Source organism: Equus caballus, chromosome 16 (assembly GCF_041296265.1).
Source record: "Equus caballus isolate H_3958 breed thoroughbred chromosome 16, TB-T2T, whole genome shotgun sequence".
NCBI classification, from domain to species: Eukaryota; Metazoa; Chordata; class Mammalia; order Perissodactyla; family Equidae; genus Equus; species Equus caballus.
In genome coordinates, this window is record NC_091699.1 from 77,504,321 (window position 1) to 77,523,429 (window position 19,109).

Genomic DNA, 19,109 nt, shown 5'->3' on the forward strand with positions numbered 1-19,109 from the left:
ATGCACTATCTTCTAGATAGCAGCAACAATTCTGTCAACAAGAGCAGGGAGAAGAGTGAACTGCCAGGAAAATATAGATGTGGTGGGGGACTGTGTCAGAAAGCAATCAAAACCATCCCAAACAGGAGACAGAACAGGGTTTGGCTGAGATCTGTTCTAAATCCATGTGCCCAGTACTAGCACAGTGCCTAGTGCAGTTGGAACTCAATTAATATTTGTGGTATAAAAGCATAGGAGGACAAAATAAGTTTTAACTGGGGGGTGAAGAGATGGGGGGTGGCTCAGCATATTTCTGACCAGGGCTTAAAAGCCAGGGCTCTTTTTGTTCTCAGAGTGGCAAATATCCGCTTGACTCCTGTTCTGCACTGAATTGCGTCCCCCACCTCAGTTCATACCCTGAAGCCCTAACCCCCAGTGTGACTGTATTTGGAGAGAGGGCCTTTAAAGAGGTAATTAAGGTTAAATGAGGTCATAAGGGTGGGGCCCTAATCCAATAGTCCTTATGAGAAGAATAGACGCCAGGGGTGTGTGTGCAGAGAAAAGGCCATGTGACGACACAGCAAAATGGTGGCCGTCTGCAAGCCAGAGAGAGACCTCAGGAGAAACCGAACTGCCAGGACTTTGATCTTAGACGTCAAGCCTCCAGAAGTGTGAGAAAATAAACGTCTGTAATTTAAGCCACACGGTCTGTGGTGCTTTGTTATGGCAGCCCGAGCTGACTATACAGCTCCCAAACTGGGAATGGAATGGGAGCCTCTGGTTTCCAGCCTATTTCTGCTTTAACAGCCTTTAACAGAAGACTCAGCCCACAGAGATCTCCCTCAGGGGGTGCTCATCCCGAGGCCCTGAGAGCAGAATCTCCTCTGGGCTAAGTAGTTTTTATGGGAAGATGAGAAAAAGGGCCGTGCCAAATGGAATTTGTGGTACCTCAGGGCTGCTGACTGTTACTTGATGGAAGTGTTTGAATTCCAAGACTTGACGTTCAGGAGCCACGTTCTTGACTCACTGCTTCCTCTTGGCAGCTATCCCCGGATGTTGCCTGTGGCTCCTGGGCTCACTCCTGCCTTTCCACAGTCTCCTCTGTACTTCAGGGGCTGGCAGCCTGGAAACCGCATTTCCCAAACTTCCTTGCCAGCTGGGTTCCTCGCCAATTAAGTTCTGCTAGTGCAAGGCACTTGTGCGAGGTTGGTTGGAAGGCAGGAGGAAGGGAGAAGGCTTTTTTTTTTCCTGTTTGTGACATTAGCAGCAGCTGTGGTAGGTAGCCCTGCAGTGTGGGGTAGAGGAGTGGGGGCAGCAGTGGTGGCTGGGGGTAACTAAGGGCTCCAGCAGCTCTGATGGCAGTTTCAATATGTGAACAGGCGGGCGTCTGGCTTTCTGCGCAATGGGGAAGGCAGTGAATTTAAGCAGCAGCAACACTCCAGATGCATCAGTGGGCAATGAGCTCATGCTCATGGGCTCTGGGTAAAACTACCCTCCCCCTTTTGCCTCCATATTTTAGCTTATGTCAGAATTTCCTACCTTTTTAAGGCTGAATGACATTCCATTGTACATATATACCACATTTTGCTCATCCATTCATCTGTTGATGGACAGGGGTTGCTTCCACGTTTTTGCTATTGTGAATAATCCTGCTATGGACATGGGTGTGCAAATATCTCTTTCAATCCCTGCTTTCAATTCTTTTAGGTCTATACCCAGAAATGGAATTGCTGGATCACATGGTAATTCGATTTTCAATTTTTTGAGGAACCACCATACTGTTTTCCACAACAGCTGTCCCATTTTACGTTCATACCAACAGCACACAGGGGTTCCAATCATTGGTTTCTTAATAACATCATTTTTCCCTGGGGGTCATGGAAAAAAGCTATGAACACCACAAAAGTCGTCTGAATATAAAAGGCCTTGGGTACCAGATCAACACCATGCCTTATACATCACCCGCATTCCGTGACTGTTCTTGAATTGTTGAATTGTAGGAGCTATGCTAAGGATATAGAGGTAACATATCTTCTGTCCTTATTGGCTTCCTGGATGTCCCTGGTTCTAACCTTCTCACTTATCCTTTCTACTACTTGTGGATAAGTCATATGCCTCTCTGGACCTCAGTTTTCCCATCTGTAAAATAAAGTGGTTGAATTGCATAGTTGTTAGCATAACCTGTCTCTGAAACTGTTTCTGAGATTACCTCTTCAGTAATATACTGTAGCAGAATCTTCTAGAGTCAGTGACAGCCCCAAAGCTGGAAAAATGATTGGACTAATTGGGGATCTCTGGGAGGGTCACAAATTGGAAGCCCAAGGATCAGCCAGTCCACAGATATTTGGTTGATTGGCTTAATATTTTTTTAAACTTTGGAATTTGAATTGTTGTAATTACAGATACAAGAGAGTTTAAAATAATAATGAGACTATTAAATGTCACTCTATGGCAGTAAATTTGAAAACTTAAAAAAAATAGATGCTGGCAAAATTTGAAACACCAGAATTGACATAGGAAAAAGTGGGAGGGGCCGGCCTGGTGGTACAGTGGTTAAGAGCGCATGTTCCGCTTTGGCGGCCTGGGGTTCACCGGTTCGGATCCCGGGTGTGGACATGGCACCGCTTGGCAAGCCATGCTGTGGTAGGTGTCCCACATGTAAAGCAGAGGAAGATGGGCACAGATGTTAGCTCAGGGCCAGTCTTCCTCAGCAAAAAGAGGAGGATTGGCAGCAGTTAGCTCAGGGCTAATCTTCCTCAAAAAAAAAGGAAAGAAAGAAAGCTGACAAAGACTGTACCCTCCAAAAAAAAATCCACTGCAGAACAATCTCATTTATGATTAAAAATAAAATCCAGTAATGATAAAAAAATAATACAATAAGACCAAGCACAGTCTATTTCAGGAATACAAGCAGTAGTGTGCTAGGTTAGCAATCAGCTCTCTGGGAAAGAGGAAAAAAGGCCTGATTTGTAGCATTGGTCAATTCCTGTGGTGTAAATACTCCCACCATGACTAATTTTAAGCATAGTTAATTTTAAGCCAATTTTGCTTCTAGCAAAGAATGGTGCTAGTTTTAAGCTACCAACATGACCTCAACCAGCTTGAGAATTCCAATTAAAACAATTGGAAATGCACCAATGAATCCCTTCCATCAATCATTAAAGAAGAGAAACCATATTATCGTATCACAAATACATTTCGGATGAGATGCCTCAGGTGGGTCCATCTCCACTTTGGCACAGGCGTTGTCCTCCGCATTGTCCCTCACCCGGCTGGCTGCCCTGCCCTGCTGGTCCCTGAAGCCCTGTGTGTGCGACACTTGTTTTGCTGCAGGCCGGGCCTAGCCCAGACTTTCTGGGGCCACTTTGCCCCTCTGGTCCTGGCAAGGCCTAGGCCTGATCAGGTCCTCTGGAGGTGGGTGACGAAGCTGTTATCATCACCTCTTCGTTTTTCAGCAGGCAGAGCTGGCAGGGGAAAGTGTGCTGCTTCCTTAATCCGTGGATATCCTGCTTCAGACAAGTTTGCCCTTTCTCAACCCTGGGAGGAGCTGAAGAGAGAAGGCAGGGCCCACCTCCTGTGCCTGGGACACGGGACGGGTTTCCTGCCTCCGTGACGTCCTTGGCTTGCCTTCCTGTCCCCGTAGTTCACCTACTCTGCCCTGCATTTCCTTACTACCGTGGCTTAATCATGCCAGTCCCTCCTGGAACCATGAGCTCTGATATCTTTCCAGTGAATTCCCATTTTATTTAGATATCCAGAGTCCATTTTCATTGCTACTGAACTACTCCTGAACAATACCATTACTCTTGACCAAGAGAGCTAACTAGTACAGGAATCCAGATTGGTATTCATGTCGGCTACAAGGACGACAACCGAACAAATTCATTTTCTGGGCCCTCTGGAAAATGAAGAGGGGACAGTGACATTTTCTGGGGCAGTGGGGTCATCAGCATCTCTCAGGTTTGCCAGCTCTTCAGGGTTCCCAGGTGGTTTCAGGGTTTCTCAAAGAGCTTCAGGGAACAACTGTGTCCTGCATGGTCATCGCCTCTCAGAGGTTACGTTCCTAGGAGAACCGTGTGGCAGCCTGGGAGCGTCCTCCTCCTGACACTGCACTCTCCACCTAGCAGGGACAATGCCACTCCATCTTCCAGCAGAGTGGTGAGAAGTTGACAGAGATTTGCTACATGAGCTTATTTATTCTCAGTGGAACAAATTTTACTTATTTATTCACCTAACAATCCTTAAGCACCTGTTATGGCCACTATGTGCTGGGGATAAGCAGTGAACCAGAGGGATGTAAACCCGAGCCCCATATTCCATCAGGGGAACAGAAAACTAACAGAAACAGCCCTAAAAAGTAAAAGAATAAGGTGATTTTAGGTGGTCATACATGATACGAGGAAAATAAGAGTGGAGAGGAACAGAGAGGAAGGGAGAGGGCTCTGTTGACTCAGAAAGTGAGGGCGGGGCATTCCGGGGAATGAAAGGATCTGAGAGCTGAGTGAGGAGGAAAAGCTAGCCTTGTGAAGCAGAGCGAAAGGAGCTTTCCGGACAGAGGGAGCAGTAAGTGCAAAGCCCGTGAGGTGGGCATGGGCTCAGTGTATCTGAGGAGCCACATGCGGGCTGGTATGGCTGGAGCTCAGTGAGTGAAGGCACGGAGGGGTAGGCAAGGACAGGATCATGCAGTGGCTGGGTACTAAGCACCGAGGCCTTGGATTTTTATTCTAATGGGAATAGGAATGAGAAGTGCTAAGCAGGGAGCTTCATAAGATCTGATTCGTGGTTTGGAAAGGTCGCTGTGGCCGTGCTGTGGAGACTGGACTGTGACGGGGCAGTGGTGGAAGCAGGAGACAGGCTGGGAAGCCGCTGCTGAGGCCAGAGGCGGTGACTGCAGCAAACCATCTGGTATTGAAAGGCTGAGCTTAGTCATCTGAAGCCATTCCTCAAAGACATCTCCACAGTCAGAACCTAGGGCTGCAACCCAGAAACCCAGCAATTACTTGCCAGAAAAAAACATATATTTATGCTGAAACAATAGTAATTACAGAGCACCTAGCTCCTGATTGCCCTAACAATTAACTCCTGCAAGTGAGTGAGCGGCTTAGCCCTCCTGCTCTGGCATTATGGGATGCTTGAGTTCCTCAAGGCCTCTGCCACTCTCTGCATGCCCGACATCCCCAGTGTATAACTTTCATCAGCAGCTTGTTATTACACAGTCAGGGGGATAGAGATCGGATAGATTTTTGGACATGTTTCACATATTACGAATTATTTGGTTACTTTGACATAACCTAGTTATTCATCTCAAATCCTTTATCATTCTGGAAGAATGTATTCACTCATTCCTTTGTCTATTTATTGATTCATTCAGTCAACAGACATCTGTTGAATTCCTACTATATGCCACACCCCGTGCTGGGTAGGAGCTGGAGATACTGAGGAAAAGGCACAGATCCTGCCCCCCGAGAGGGAGTGATCATCTGCAGATTTCATTGTGACTTAGGCACCAACACCAGCCCAGGTTTTCAGGCCACTTTCTCTCTACTGGAAGGAAGAAAACGAAAATTCACATTTACTGAGTATTTACTTGCTGCCAGATACTGTATAAGGTGCTCCTGCAGACCTAACCTCATTTAGTTCTCACAACATCCTGGAAAATGGATATGATTGTCCCCATTCTTACTGAGGAGTGCACTGAGGCTGGGAGAGGTTATACTATTTGCACAATATTATATAGCCAGTTAGTAGCAGAGCAAGGACTGAAACCAGCTCTGTTTGACCCAAAGATCCATGCTCTTTCCACCTCACCACAGATAAAATTTAAAGAGGTAGATCAAGCTCAAATGGAAGGGAAGAACTTGGGCATATGCTGAGGCCCTCCTCTGTCAAAGAAGAGAAAACTGTGCCCTGTAAAGGCAAGAAGGAAGTCACATGTCAGGGATGATAAAATCTCAACAACAACAAAAGGATCTTGAAGACAATAACAACAAACACAAAGGGACATCATGGAAAAACCCAACAGCTGTTGACTTCACAGAATGAGTCATCTCTGAAAGACTTTGGAGAAAGATTAGAAAATGGATACGTTGTGGAATAATTACTCATCTGAGCTGTTTAATGGGAGGCAGAAGCCTGCCAGATGCAGTGCATTTAGCATCCAGCTGCCTGGGGGAGGAGGGGGAGGGTTCTCCTGAGACTTTGAGTTAAAGTCAACCAAATGTGCACACCTCTGGGGTCAGGAAGAGGAGCCCTCTGGGTCCCTGTGTCTCAACCCGGATGCCTGCACTCATAGGGTTATTGGCAGGCCAGAGGGTAGAATAAGCTGCAGGGGAAAGAGGACAGATTTCTTAGGAATGTCCATTTTACTTAAAAATTTGGGCAAAATCAGTAACATTACTTTGATAATAAATGTTAATATCTTATGGAAGAGATGCAGAATTTTACATGAAATTTTAAGATAATACAAGTCTTCAAGGAAGTTTCACGATTTTGGTGGGCTACTTCAGGCTTTGTGCCCAGATCTGTGATCTTTGGTGAGAAATAGTGAGACGCTCCATGCAGGTTATCTCAAACTTGTATCAAATGCATTACCCACATCCAACCCTCAAATCAGTTTTAACCAACATTAACTGAACTCTCATCCTGGGCTGGATTTTCTGCTGGGGCCTGCTTAAGAGTAATAACATGTAGTAGGCCCTAATATACCTCCACAATAGCTGTAATGTAATGTGTTAATATGCCATGGTAGAGGCATCTGGAAAGAGAAACAGGCCCTCAGAGGAGGAGTGACTGCTTCTACCTGAGAGAAGGATCATGGGGGAAGACTTGGCAAAGTAGTTTCAGCTGAGGGGGAAGGACTCTGCCTCAGGGTGCTCACTCACTCATTCTAGGCAGAGGAAGCAGGGAGTCCTTGAAGTGCACAGCTTGTGCAGGGAGGCAGGAAACTGATACCCAACCTCTCAATCTCAAGTTCAAGTTCAAGTGCTCCATGTGCAGTAAGCCAGTCACTGAGATGAGATGTCAGTGCTTAGAGATGGAGAAAGGTTTATTTGAATTGGACAAAATGAGAAGATGGGAACATGTGTTTTCTCCAATCTGTTAACAAGAGAGGAAAACGGGGGTTTTATAGAGCTAAGGGTCTTGGTAGGAGGAGTTTCAGAGAAACAAAGGCGTCATCTGTATTTCTTTCACTCCAGATAAGCCCCTGGGCGATCTGACTTCTGGGCGTCAACAGCATCTGGGGGCTGGTTATCTGGTGATCCTTGAAGGTGTTCTCTTTATTACATAAAACAAGCTCATAAATCCTTGTGATCCTTGAGTCCCTCTCAGGTTAAATGAGAAAACAAATTGACAAGATTAATTTCTTTTCATCTATGTCTGTGTTGGGAACAAGGTTGAAAGGTAATCATGTGCTCACTGAATATTTACAGTAACTCTCAGCTACCTGCTTCAAAAGCAGGGAATTTAGTTCTGTGGCTAGAGTGTGGAGCTCGTAGGAGGCACTCGTTGGTGGTTAGTAAGGTAAATTATTGGTTTCAGATCACACAGGCCTTGAATGTCATTCTGAGCATCCTAGACTTATTCTGGGGACAATGGAGGTTGAGCACTGAAAGATTTAGAATTGGTGAGAAATACCATCAAAGCTGTGTTTTAGAAAGTTAATGAAGGTGGAGGGTGATGTGGAGGGAAGAGGTCTTGTAGTTCAGGTTTCTGGAGCCGACCATTGATGTCTATCCTGAAACCATCCATTTGGGCTGCTCAGCCCGTTCCTGTCACAGTCTCGTGACCAAGATTTAGCACATTTGTGAAGCCCATTCCAGTGCATAATCCCCCTCATAGGGTGAATGTATATATTGCTGTATCGCAATTTCTAGTAGTATTTTGATAAATGGATTTCAATATCATTGGTTTCCTTTGTAATCCAGTGTTTTCTTTTATGCACTTAAAAATATTAAAAAGAAATACTATTAAAAAGAAATATTATTCTGGAAAGACTCCATGGACTTCACCAAACCTCCAAAGGGGCTCACAGCTCAAAGCCTTCAGACATTTGACGATATTACGCAGACCGTCTTCTTTCCTTTCTCTCCATGTAGTAACTCCCGAATCAAGGAAGCATTTATCAAACATCCTCACACATTCAGGGCTGTGTCAGAGGCTACCCTCTGAGAATCTGGAACCTGGCTGCCTGGGCTAGAATCCTGACTCTGCCTGTTCCAGCTGTGTGACTTGGGCCAAAGTACTTTAACCTCCCAGTTTCCTCTTCTGTAAAATGAGGACAATAATAGTGTTCACCTCATGGGGTTGTTGTGAGAATTAAATCAGTTAATGTGTATAAAGCTTTGTCGACGAAAGTAATCCATAACCAATCTATAAATGAAAATTTGGCTGAGTTTATTCTGAGCTTAAATCTTAGGATTATAACCCAGGAGAGTCTTTCCACAAAGGAACAGACCACTCCAAAGAAGTGGGGGTACACAGGGTGGTTATGTACCCTCAAAGAGGGTGTTTCACATATGACTGAAATGTCCCTCCCACAATAGTCACAAGATTGCCCTGTCAGCACAGCGCTTGATGGACACAGCAGGTAGTGGGTCTGCTATCTTGGTGGGCATAGCAGGAGGCAAGTCTATTGTCTTGAGGTGGGCGGTCACAGGTGAGTGCAGCAATCAGCTTCTAGCCTAAGGAAAGATACTTAATCCTTAAGGAGATGCCAACGCTGGGAGGGGGAGAGAAGTTGCACCTTTATCTCAAGGGCCTTTGCTCTTGCCATAGGGAATCTCTAAAGCAGATATACAATGCATGCTCAACGGCCTCGGTCAGGCCCTTTTAGAAAGACAAGGTCAGGCCGAATTAGGTTTATACCAAATGGCTTCCTCATATACTCCAATATATCCTATTGCTTGCCATTTTTATTTGTCATTTTCCCCTTTTGATCTCTAATCTTTCGATAGAAAACATTGATGATCAAAATATTGTCCCTCGGTGCCAGGGTGGTTGCTGCCTGCCCTGGGTCCATCATGTCCCTCGGTGCTAGGCTTTTATTTCATTTATTTGCCTAGTCGTCCATGTTTGGGGGAAATAGTGGACAAGCATAGCGTTATATATATATTAACAGAGGAAGCATTTCATATGTCATGTAATTTCTAATTAATTTTAGATTGTTGTGCAAACATTGTATATGTGCTTTTCTATGACACTTCACATTTACATTGTATATGATTCTAGAACAAGTACAGTAACAATAATAACTCAGCATTTTTAAAAGGATTAGTCTGAAATGAATTCCTAGTCATAGTCCCTATCAGAAAAGGAAATTTGTCCAGGGTTATAAGACAGATCAACAGTCTCAAGCCATTGAGCAATCATTACTCTAGTTTGTATGTTACTCTTACAACACTGAGTAAAGGAAACAACAATTAGTTTGAATATTATGACCAGTACAAGGATTCCAATAAGTAATAGAAATAGGAATTCCAATCCGGATTGAAAAAGGGAACAGGTACTGAAAGGGAGCTAACCAAATAATTCAAGACTGGGTGTCAGATCGCATAAGGCATCCACTTGCTTCTTCATGTATTTTAGCAGAGATGACACATTGGAAGATTCATCACGTATAAAAGCACAGCATCCAGTCTGAATGATTGTATATGTACCACCTTGGGATGCAGTAAGAATATCTAAAGCCATTCTGTTTTGAAGGACAGCCCTTCACATTAAAGACATTTCAGTATTTAATAAGGCTATTCCTGCTTGACTATCATTAAGAGCTTCTTGAGTAAATTTAGTCAGATCTTCCATATGTAATAATGACATCTTTTAGCCCCAAAGAAGAAGCACATATAGTTGCAAATATAGCCATACCAGTGGAGCACTGAACAAGCCCATCTGGCCTTAAAGAGAGGGAGATTGGCAAGAAGTTGTAACTCAGCCTGACTCCTTCCCTGCCTTTAAAGGAAACTCAGGGTGCAGTGTTTTAGCCATCCAGGCAGTAGCCAAGGCCAAAGATTTGTTCCACATAACCACTGAGTTCCATTAGGAGTCACTTGATAAATTCCTGGCCTTCAAGATCAGTCTGTTCCAAATTAATCCCTTTCTTTAAGTATGACAGTATTCCAAACAAATTATAACAAAGGTTTACAGTTTAAGCATAACAAATGCTTAAATGAGGAGATATAAGGTTGGGAATACAGGCCTGGTCCGGAGTCTTGGGACAGCTGTCTACAACAGATGTCGTCTTCTTTTCCTTCTGGTATGGTCCTTTCCAACTGGGCTGTATAGAGTCTTATTTGACGTCTCTTTCAAGAAATAAATTCTTCAGGTTATAGTCCATGATCCTTAAGTTCTGGGAGCTCTGTGAAAGAATCAGCTACCAATCTTTCATTTTACTTTAAGTACCTCGATAAGACTGTGACAACAATGTAATATATCCCTTAAGAAAAGCTGGTTCATATATTTCTTCATCTAATTGCATAGGTTGTTTTATTGTTATTTCAAAATGAGACAGCTGATGTTTACAAAAAGTATAGATCTAAGATTAAGGAGCACTAGCACAAGAGCTTTTGGCCGTGAGAGAGTAAATGCTTCTGAAAGCTTGCCAATTAAGTTCTAGTTGTGCCATTAGTTTTACCAGTCCTGAGGATCGAGGATGGTAAGTGCAGTGGAAATGCTGCAATATTGGCCAAACATTACAAACAGATTTGAGTTCCCCAGTCACTATGTGACTCAGTAGGAATTCCCCAAACAGGAATTATTCTCTCTAATAGTAATTTACCTACTGTTAAAGCCATTGCTCTTCTGTAAGGAAAGGCCTCAAAACAACGTGAGAACATACAGATCATTACAAGATATATTTATCCTTGAGATGGTGGCATTTGGACAAAATCCAATTGTCATACCTCAAAGGGTCCCTTAGGAAGGGGAAAGTGGCCTTGTGACCCATGGAGTGGGTTTCTTATTGGGCCCAAACCACATCTGTGAGGGGGTGTCAAAAATTCCCGCTTTTGACTGCCATATCTGTTTCTCTTGTTCCGTGGCAATTTCTTGAGCCTGTAGAAGGAAATCTTTTACTGGGTTAGCAGAGTTAACAGAAAGTAGCAGGCATTCTTGAGGCTAGACAGTGTAACATCCTAACTTATCATTTAAGTAAGACTCATTTGTAAACCAAATTAAACAATAGAATGCAGTCGTGGTCTTCTCTCCCTTGTGATGTTGGAAGCAAGGTAACAAGGTTAATGGTTGGAGCAAATTATAAATTAGTTCCTGTGTCCAGGGGGCAGGCAGTCAAGAAGACTTCTAGATGTCAGAGTCAAAGCATCTTTTTGCAGCTTGAAAGGTCTCTGATGATGTCATCGGGCGTTCAGGTATCTTTTTGAGTGCCTTACGGCTTACACAGCAACAGACAGGAATCTCTCTTGAGTTTCTATCAAGTCATTCAGCTTCAGTTTGCAAGGTTTCAGGAAAAAGAGCATGATCAATTCTCAATGATTCCAGATGAAAATGAGGTAAACAATTGAAAACATTAGTTTGGAGGTTTGTAACCAGATATTTTGGTAGAAGAATTCAGGATCCAGTTCAGTTCACAGGTAGAAAAAGCCTCAAAGATAATTAACAGAACTAGGATCTAATATCCACAAATGCGTATTATAGTTTTTCACTGAAACATAATTCTTCTCTCTAAAATCACCTTCATTTTTACCAAAGATAGTCAAATTAAGACTAATTGGTTTGCAAAATAAGTTTAGTTTCAAGAAACTTGGCCCAATTATCTACATAAGTGCAGCAAGAATAGCAATTGATCATATAGGCTCTTAAATCTGCTTTTGCTGGAATTTTTTATGAGGAATCTCAGATTGAACTTTAAAGACTTCTCAAGGCCAGAAAAGCCAAGCCAAGGATTTGTGCCGTCAGACCTTGCCTGCAATACCTTAGATTTGGGTGAATTTCTCTCCTTTCTTGAGATTCCCCAGAATATTTCAAGGTTCATTGCACCTGCCAGATAAGCAAGCTTCCTTACTTACCAGGTAAGATTGCTGGAATCTGTCCACGAAAATAATCTGTAACCAATCTGTAAATGAAAATTTGGGTGAGTTTATTCTAAGCTGAAATCTGAGGACCATGGCCTGGGGCCTTTCTTCCCAAAGGAAGAAAAGGCACCGAAGAAGTGGGGTGCACAGAGTGGTTATATACCCCCAAACAGGGTGTTTCACATATGATTGAAATGTCCCTCCCACAATAGTCACAAGATTGCCCTGTCGGCACAGCACTTGATGGACACAGCAGGTAGTGCGTCTGCTATCTTGATGGGTGTAGCAGGAGGCAAAGTCTATTGTCTTGAGCTGGGTGGTCACAGGTGAGTGCAGCAATCAGTTTCTAGCCTAAGGAAAGATGCTTAATCCTTAAGGAGATGCCAACGCTGGGAGGGGCAGGAAAGTTGCACCTTTACCTCAAGGGCCTTTGTTCTTGCCATAGGGAAAATCTAAAGCAGATATACAATGCATGCTCAACGGCCACAGTCAGGCCCTTTTGGAAGACAAGGTCAGGCCGAATTAGGTTTATACCAAATGGCTTCCTCATATACTCCAATATATCCTATTGCTTGCCATTTTTATTTGTCAAATCTCTCTCTATAAAGCAAGGTACCAGGCCTATATTTCCAACTGGCTTTATTTCCAGAAAGTCAACCTTATTCCTCAAAGGCAGTATTGTCATATCTGAGTCTGTATGTTTCTCTCAAATATGACATTACAGTCAAAGTTTTGGTAAGATAACAAATGTACTGTTATAAGGAGAACAGATTCTTATTGAACTTATGCAAATAACTATATTGCCATGAAATAACCATACTCACTCACAAAGAGTTTCCAAATCCTGGAGGGATCAGGTAGGGAGAAAAAGATAAATGTTTCAGTTTTGCTCATAAAGGTATAATTTCACTAATTGCTGTAAGTCATAGTTAGCATAAGAGAAAGATTTTCTTAAATCTGAGAAAACAAAACAACACGTCAAAAACAATATTTCAAACAAAAGTCATAAAAAAATTATAATCTTTCTCAGTTCATTCAGTCCTGTATAACCGGTTCTTGATCTTAATCTTCTGTTAGCAATTTTCTAGGTTGAGCTACCTGTCCAACTGCATCATAAAGGCACAGAGAAACTCCTCAGGTTTTTGATTTTACAGAAGGTCCAGGTTCTGGTCAGGTCCAGCCTGAACTTAACCTCGACTTGGTGACAACAGAAGAGATGATGAGCAAAACAGACAAAGAAAAGAAAAGAAGAGATCAGACCTTGCCCTCATGGCCTCTTCCAGAGGGTTATCAAGATAAGAGTCACACAACAGTTCCTATGCTGGGCACACAACCCCAGCAGGACAGTTCACAGACTAAATCACAGGTCTCCTACCCTTATAACTGACTCAGTAGGTGACTAAAATACTCAATGAGTCAACTGTCAAGAGAGGGCACCCCACTTAGGGTTGCTGGGGTGATCAGGCCCAGAAACCCAAAGTTGGGGCTCCCAGGGGTCGAGCCTTTGACTCTTTAAAGATTCTTTGTTTCCCAGTTGCAAAGCTCAAAAGGAGATGAAAATGGCCATTGTAACTCTAAGAGAGATGAAGACATTTCGGTTAGTTCTATTCAGAAAAACTTTTTGTAAGCGCTTACTTTAAGTCAATGGAATAGAGCTCTTTAGAAAAGAAGAAGGAGATGAACTCGGATTCCAAAGGCAGCTGCAGAGGAGATGGAAGGGATAAGCGGGCTGGGACAGTTTCTGACTTCTTATCCTTTTTTTCAATTCAGATACAGTCTCTGCCAATTTACGGTTAGTCTCCTGTAAAGAATTCACTTTATCATTATTACGTTTTGAAGCCTCTAAATGCCAATCATAATAAGCTTCCTATTCTTTTGCTTTAGTTTTAGAGCTGGCTCTTTCTACTTGTGCGCGCAAATACAGTAGCTTTGAGATATCGAACGTTCCCCACTTTGGCCACTTAAGTCATTCTTAGTTAATCCTTCCCATTTTGTTAGATACTTGCAAGCATTGTTTCCATACAGGGAACCAACTGGAGTCCTATTGGGAGGTTGTCCATCCGGGAGCTGGCCAGCTTTAAAAGCACGGTTTTCCCATTTTCTTTTTGCTTGTCTGTTTTTTTTTTTTAAATAAAGTCTGAACAACTGCTAAGGACAGTGTAGTGGGTCAGAAGTGTGCTGCTTGTGAGTGTTACTCTCTATAGAAAGGTCGTAAACACTCTCTTACGTGCCTCGGTTTTTCCCTCCATCTGCCTAATACCGCCGTGGGAGCTCGGAGCGTGGGGGTGACCAGCCCTTATGTGCGTCCCCGGACGAGCCTGTAATTAATTACCGTGAATGAGAGTGGAGTTCCCTATGGGACCTCTGCACGTCACGAGGATTGATCCTCTGACACTCCCGCTGAGGTCCTTAGTCACCTAAGGGCGCCTTTTGGTAAAGTCCGGGAGGAGCAAGTGTCCCTTTTCTTTGGAGCTGAACACGTTCAGTCTCTCATTTCTCTATCAAGCAGTTTGTTCAGACTTTATAAACACAATTCTTTCCAATTTAAAGCCAAATTAAAAGGACAACCAACCCAGCTCACTCCAAGCTCCTCTAAGTTCCTGCAGCTTAGGAATTCTCTTTAGGTTTTTCTCCACCTAGGAAACGTACCGGTACTCCTCAAAACCTCTAATCTTAAGACCTTACCCAGCTCATATAAACTCTTGGACCATCAACTTAAAATAAGGAGGTCCGGGTCTCAGGAGAACTCACCAAGGTCACCTGAAGAATACAGTGATCCGGGGGGCTCAATGGGCCCTTATTGGTACCGAATACCGGTTCAGTGTAGATTCCAGATGGCCTCCAGTGGGTTTCTCTGAAATCCTGCAGTGACTACGCCAAGAACTGTCGACGAAAATAATCCATAACCAATCTATAAAGGAAAATTTGGCTGAGTTTATTCTGAGCTTAAATCTTAGGATTATAACCTGGGAGAGTCTTTCCACAAAGGAACAGGCCACTCCAAAGAAGTGGGGGTACACAGGGTGGTTATATACCCTCAAAGAGGGTGTTTCACATACGATTGAAATGTCCCTCCCACAATAGTCACAAGATTGCCCTGTCGGCACAGCACTTGATGGATACAGCAGGTAGTGGGTCTGCTATCTTGGTGGGCATAGCAGGAGGCAAGTCTATTGTCTTGAGCTGGGCGGTCACAGGTGAGTGCAGCAATCAGCTTCTAGCCTAAGGAAAGATACTTAATCCTTAAGGAGTTGCCAACGCTGGGAGGGGGAGAGAAGTTGCACCTTTATCTCAAGGGCCTTTGCTCTTGCCATAGGGAATCTCTAAAGCAGATATGCAATGCCCTTTTGGAAAGACAAGGTCAGGCCGAATTAGGTTTATACCAAATGGCTTCCTCATATACTCCAATATATCCTATTGCTTGCCATTTTTATTTGTTAGCTTTAGCACCGAGTTCAGCTCCCTGCCCCCATGGTCTCAGTCACAGTGTGTTTGCAATATAATTAGGGAGGCGTGGTACATTCAGGTGACACTATGTGAGAACAGAGCCAGTATTTGGTACAACTCTCACCATTTTGATTTCTTTGGGTCTTTCTAAGGATGACCCATACATTTCTGCTGAAAAGTAGTAATAGAATCCCTTTAGAGTCTTTACTTATCTAAAATTTTGATAGATGTCTTAGTTGGGCTCCCCCAAAAGTAGACCCTGAGGCAAAGGATTTGCGGCAAATAGTGTATTTGGAAAGTGATCCCAGGAAGCAGAGTGAGGAAGTGGGGAAGTGAGACAGGGAAGAGAGAAAAAGCCAAAAAGGGTAAGTTAATGAGCAGTTACCTCTGAGGGCCACTGGGCCTCAGTCCTGCAGGGTCCCCCCTGAGAGGTTGTGTAGGACACACTTCCAGTTGACCCACCAGGAGTTGGGGGGCTGGTGGATTTGTCTACTAGCTCCTGTCCCTCATCTCTGGAGGGCTGTCCTGGGGGGTTGGTCTTGTTGGTGGGCTGGCACAATACTGTGGCAGAAAAAGCCCTCAGGCATCCAGACCCAGGTGCCTGAGAGAGAAAGCCAGTGTGCACAGGAATTGTCTGCCAAAGCCCCAGGCGACCCCAGGGTGGGGCAGTGACAATGTCTGCTTCAGTGGGGGATGGGCGAGTTCAACACACCTGTCTGTTAAAAGCAAAAGAGACATAAAACAGATTAATTTTGACTTGATTTGATTAAAAATGTGACTGAAAGATGTTCCACCCCAGCCTGGATCTTTCAACTTCTCCTTCCTCCCTACGCAGCTTGTCACGGTCTTTGATTTTCACAGGTTTTCCCTTTAGCAACTTATGTGTGATTTAGTCTTTATGGGTGTGTTTATCAGAAACTCTAACCACCCACTCTTCAAAGTCCACATATTATTATGGGTAAACTTTTCAGTGATTTGAGGGGGTGGTGTCAGAAGATATTCATTATTTTGGTACTTGCTTATTAGCAAAGAAAATTGAGTTCCTGGAGTGTTTCTCTTTTGCTGTTGTCTCTTAAACAAACACGGTAACTTGCGATGGAAAATCTTAGGACCACGAGAAGTTAGATTCATCTGGTTAGGTTTCAATACTATAAGTAGAGCTATAAGAGCTTGCACTTCGTTGAATAAACAAATGACTATCATGGTGTTAAATGCCTTAAAAAGCAGTTACATCTGCTCAATTTCCAGGTGAGACAGTGTGGTTGCTGGAAAGCAAACTTATCATCATTATTTTTAAAAATACTCAATGGTAAAGGAAAAGAAATGTAGAATATCACATTTTTATCTATACTATGAGTACAATAATGTATAAATTATGTAGGTTTATAGGCAAGAACAGGAAGGTAAAATGGGGAAATGAATATTGTTTTGTGAATACTGTCCATTTTCTTTTTAAAATAGGGGGAAAGAGGGGCCGGCCTGGTGGCACAGCGGTTAAGTGCCCCTGTTCCACTTTGGCAGCCTGGGGTTTGCAGGTTCGGATCCCGGGTGCAGACATGGCACCCCTTGGCAAGCCATGCTGTATAAAGCCAGGCATCCTATGTATAAAGTAGAGGAAGATGGGCACAGATGTTAGCTCAGGGCCAGCCTTCCTCAGCAAAAAGAGGAGGCTTGGCAGCAGTTAGCTCAGGGCTAATCTTCCTCCAAAAATAAATAAAAAATAAATAAAAATAAAACAGGAGGAAAGAGAGATCAGCAGTGTCTTGTCATCGAATCGCCGGGTGACATGAAATTTTGAGTGTAGTTTTCATCACCCTTGGCAACTTTTCCAGGCTCAGATCAAGCTACTGAGGAATTTCCCAGAATTTCCTACCACCCGTCTTTGTTTCCTCTAAAAGCAGGCCAAAAGATTGAGACTGGCAAGAACAGCACTGTGAGCACGGATGAACCTCAAACAGTGCGCTAAATGAAAGAAGCCAGACACGAAAGACCACGTGATGTATGATCCCTATCATGTGAAATGTCTTTTTTAAAAAAGGCAAAACTATAAATAGAGAAAGCAGAGCAGTGGTTTTCTAGTGGTTGCTGGAACAGAGACCAAGTCTAAATGGGCATGAGGAAAATTTTCAGGGTGATGGAATTGTCCTAAAACTGCATTATGGTGATGGTTGCACAACTGTGCAAATGTGGTCAAACTCTGAATTTTATGACACGTAAATTATACAATAAAGTTGTTTGACAGAGAGAGAGAGAGAGAGAAGCACTGGGAATTGTGCACTGCCACACCATTTCTAAAATGCAAGGAAAGGTTAGAAAACAATTTCCGGTGACTGTGGGATAGAAAAGGTCACTGAGACTGGAAGAGTGGTAGCACCTCCCCTCGCAGGTATCTCCAGCAGCCCCACAAATAAACCTCCCCAAACACACACACTCTGGGGAAAAACTGGAAGCCCCCGGCCAACAGACGGCCCCACACCCCTGCTGTGCAGAGTGGCTAGAGCAGTGCTGTCCAGCAGAAGTACAACGGGAGCCACCCTTCCGTCCCTCTTCATTTTCTAGTAGACTCATACAAAACGTACCAAGAAACAGGTGAAATTAATTTTAGTCATATATTTTCTTTAACCCAATAAGTCTAAAGTATTATCATTTCAGCATGTAATCAATATAAAAAGTTACTAACGGGATGTTTTACATTCTTTTTTCCATACTAAATCCTCAAAATCCGATATGTCTTACACTTATAGCACATCTCAATTAAGAGTAGTCACATTTTCGAGGGCTCGATAGCCACTGGTGGCTACTGTATTGGACAGCACAGACCTAGAGGCATTCTGGTTATGGATGAGAATCCAGAGACTTCAAGATTATTTGTAAAAAGAGAACGGGGTTTCGTGCAAACATCCAGTGTTAATTAAACAAGCATGTAAAAGTATATGTTGAATTGTGTTCTGTAAAAGCACTCTGTCTCTGTGATCCTCACTTTTTTTTTAACTAGTCACATGGTCCTGAGGATTTTTTTTTTTTTGAGGAAGATTAGCCCTGAGCTAACATCTGTTGCCAATCCTCTTTTTGCTGAGGAAGACTGGCCCTGAGCTAACATCCATGCCCATCTTCGTCTACTTTATATGTGGGACGGCGTGCCAAGCAGTGCCATGTCCGCACCCGGGATCTGAACTGGTGAACCCCAGGCCGCCGAAGTGGAACTTGCGCACTTAACTGCTGCGCCACCAGGCCGGCCCCAGGAAGTTTTTAATGTACTCAATGAGTTTCATTTGTAGGTCTAGGCGGTTAAATCCCTGGGCAGCGCACCCAGCCGTGTTTGAACTTAACCTTGCAGAGGAGCCACTTTGAGACTAGGAATTATGAAGCAAGGATTTTAGTGAAGATTAAAGGTTATGTCCTTCATCAGGAAACTGCATCCTGTCCTCGAAGAGGAACAGCTGTGGTAATCTACACTAATCTGTCTATCTGATTATGCTAATTATTGAACAGACGTTACCAGCAGCCAACTAGAAACTACAGCATCATGGATAAGGATCTGCGGTGGTGGGGAGTGGGGGTCTCAGGTGGGCTTTTTGGTTTGGCTTGATTGGGGGTAGGATAGAGGTTGTCCAGCTTTGGACAGTACAACCTTTGAAGTACTGTCAGGATTCTCAT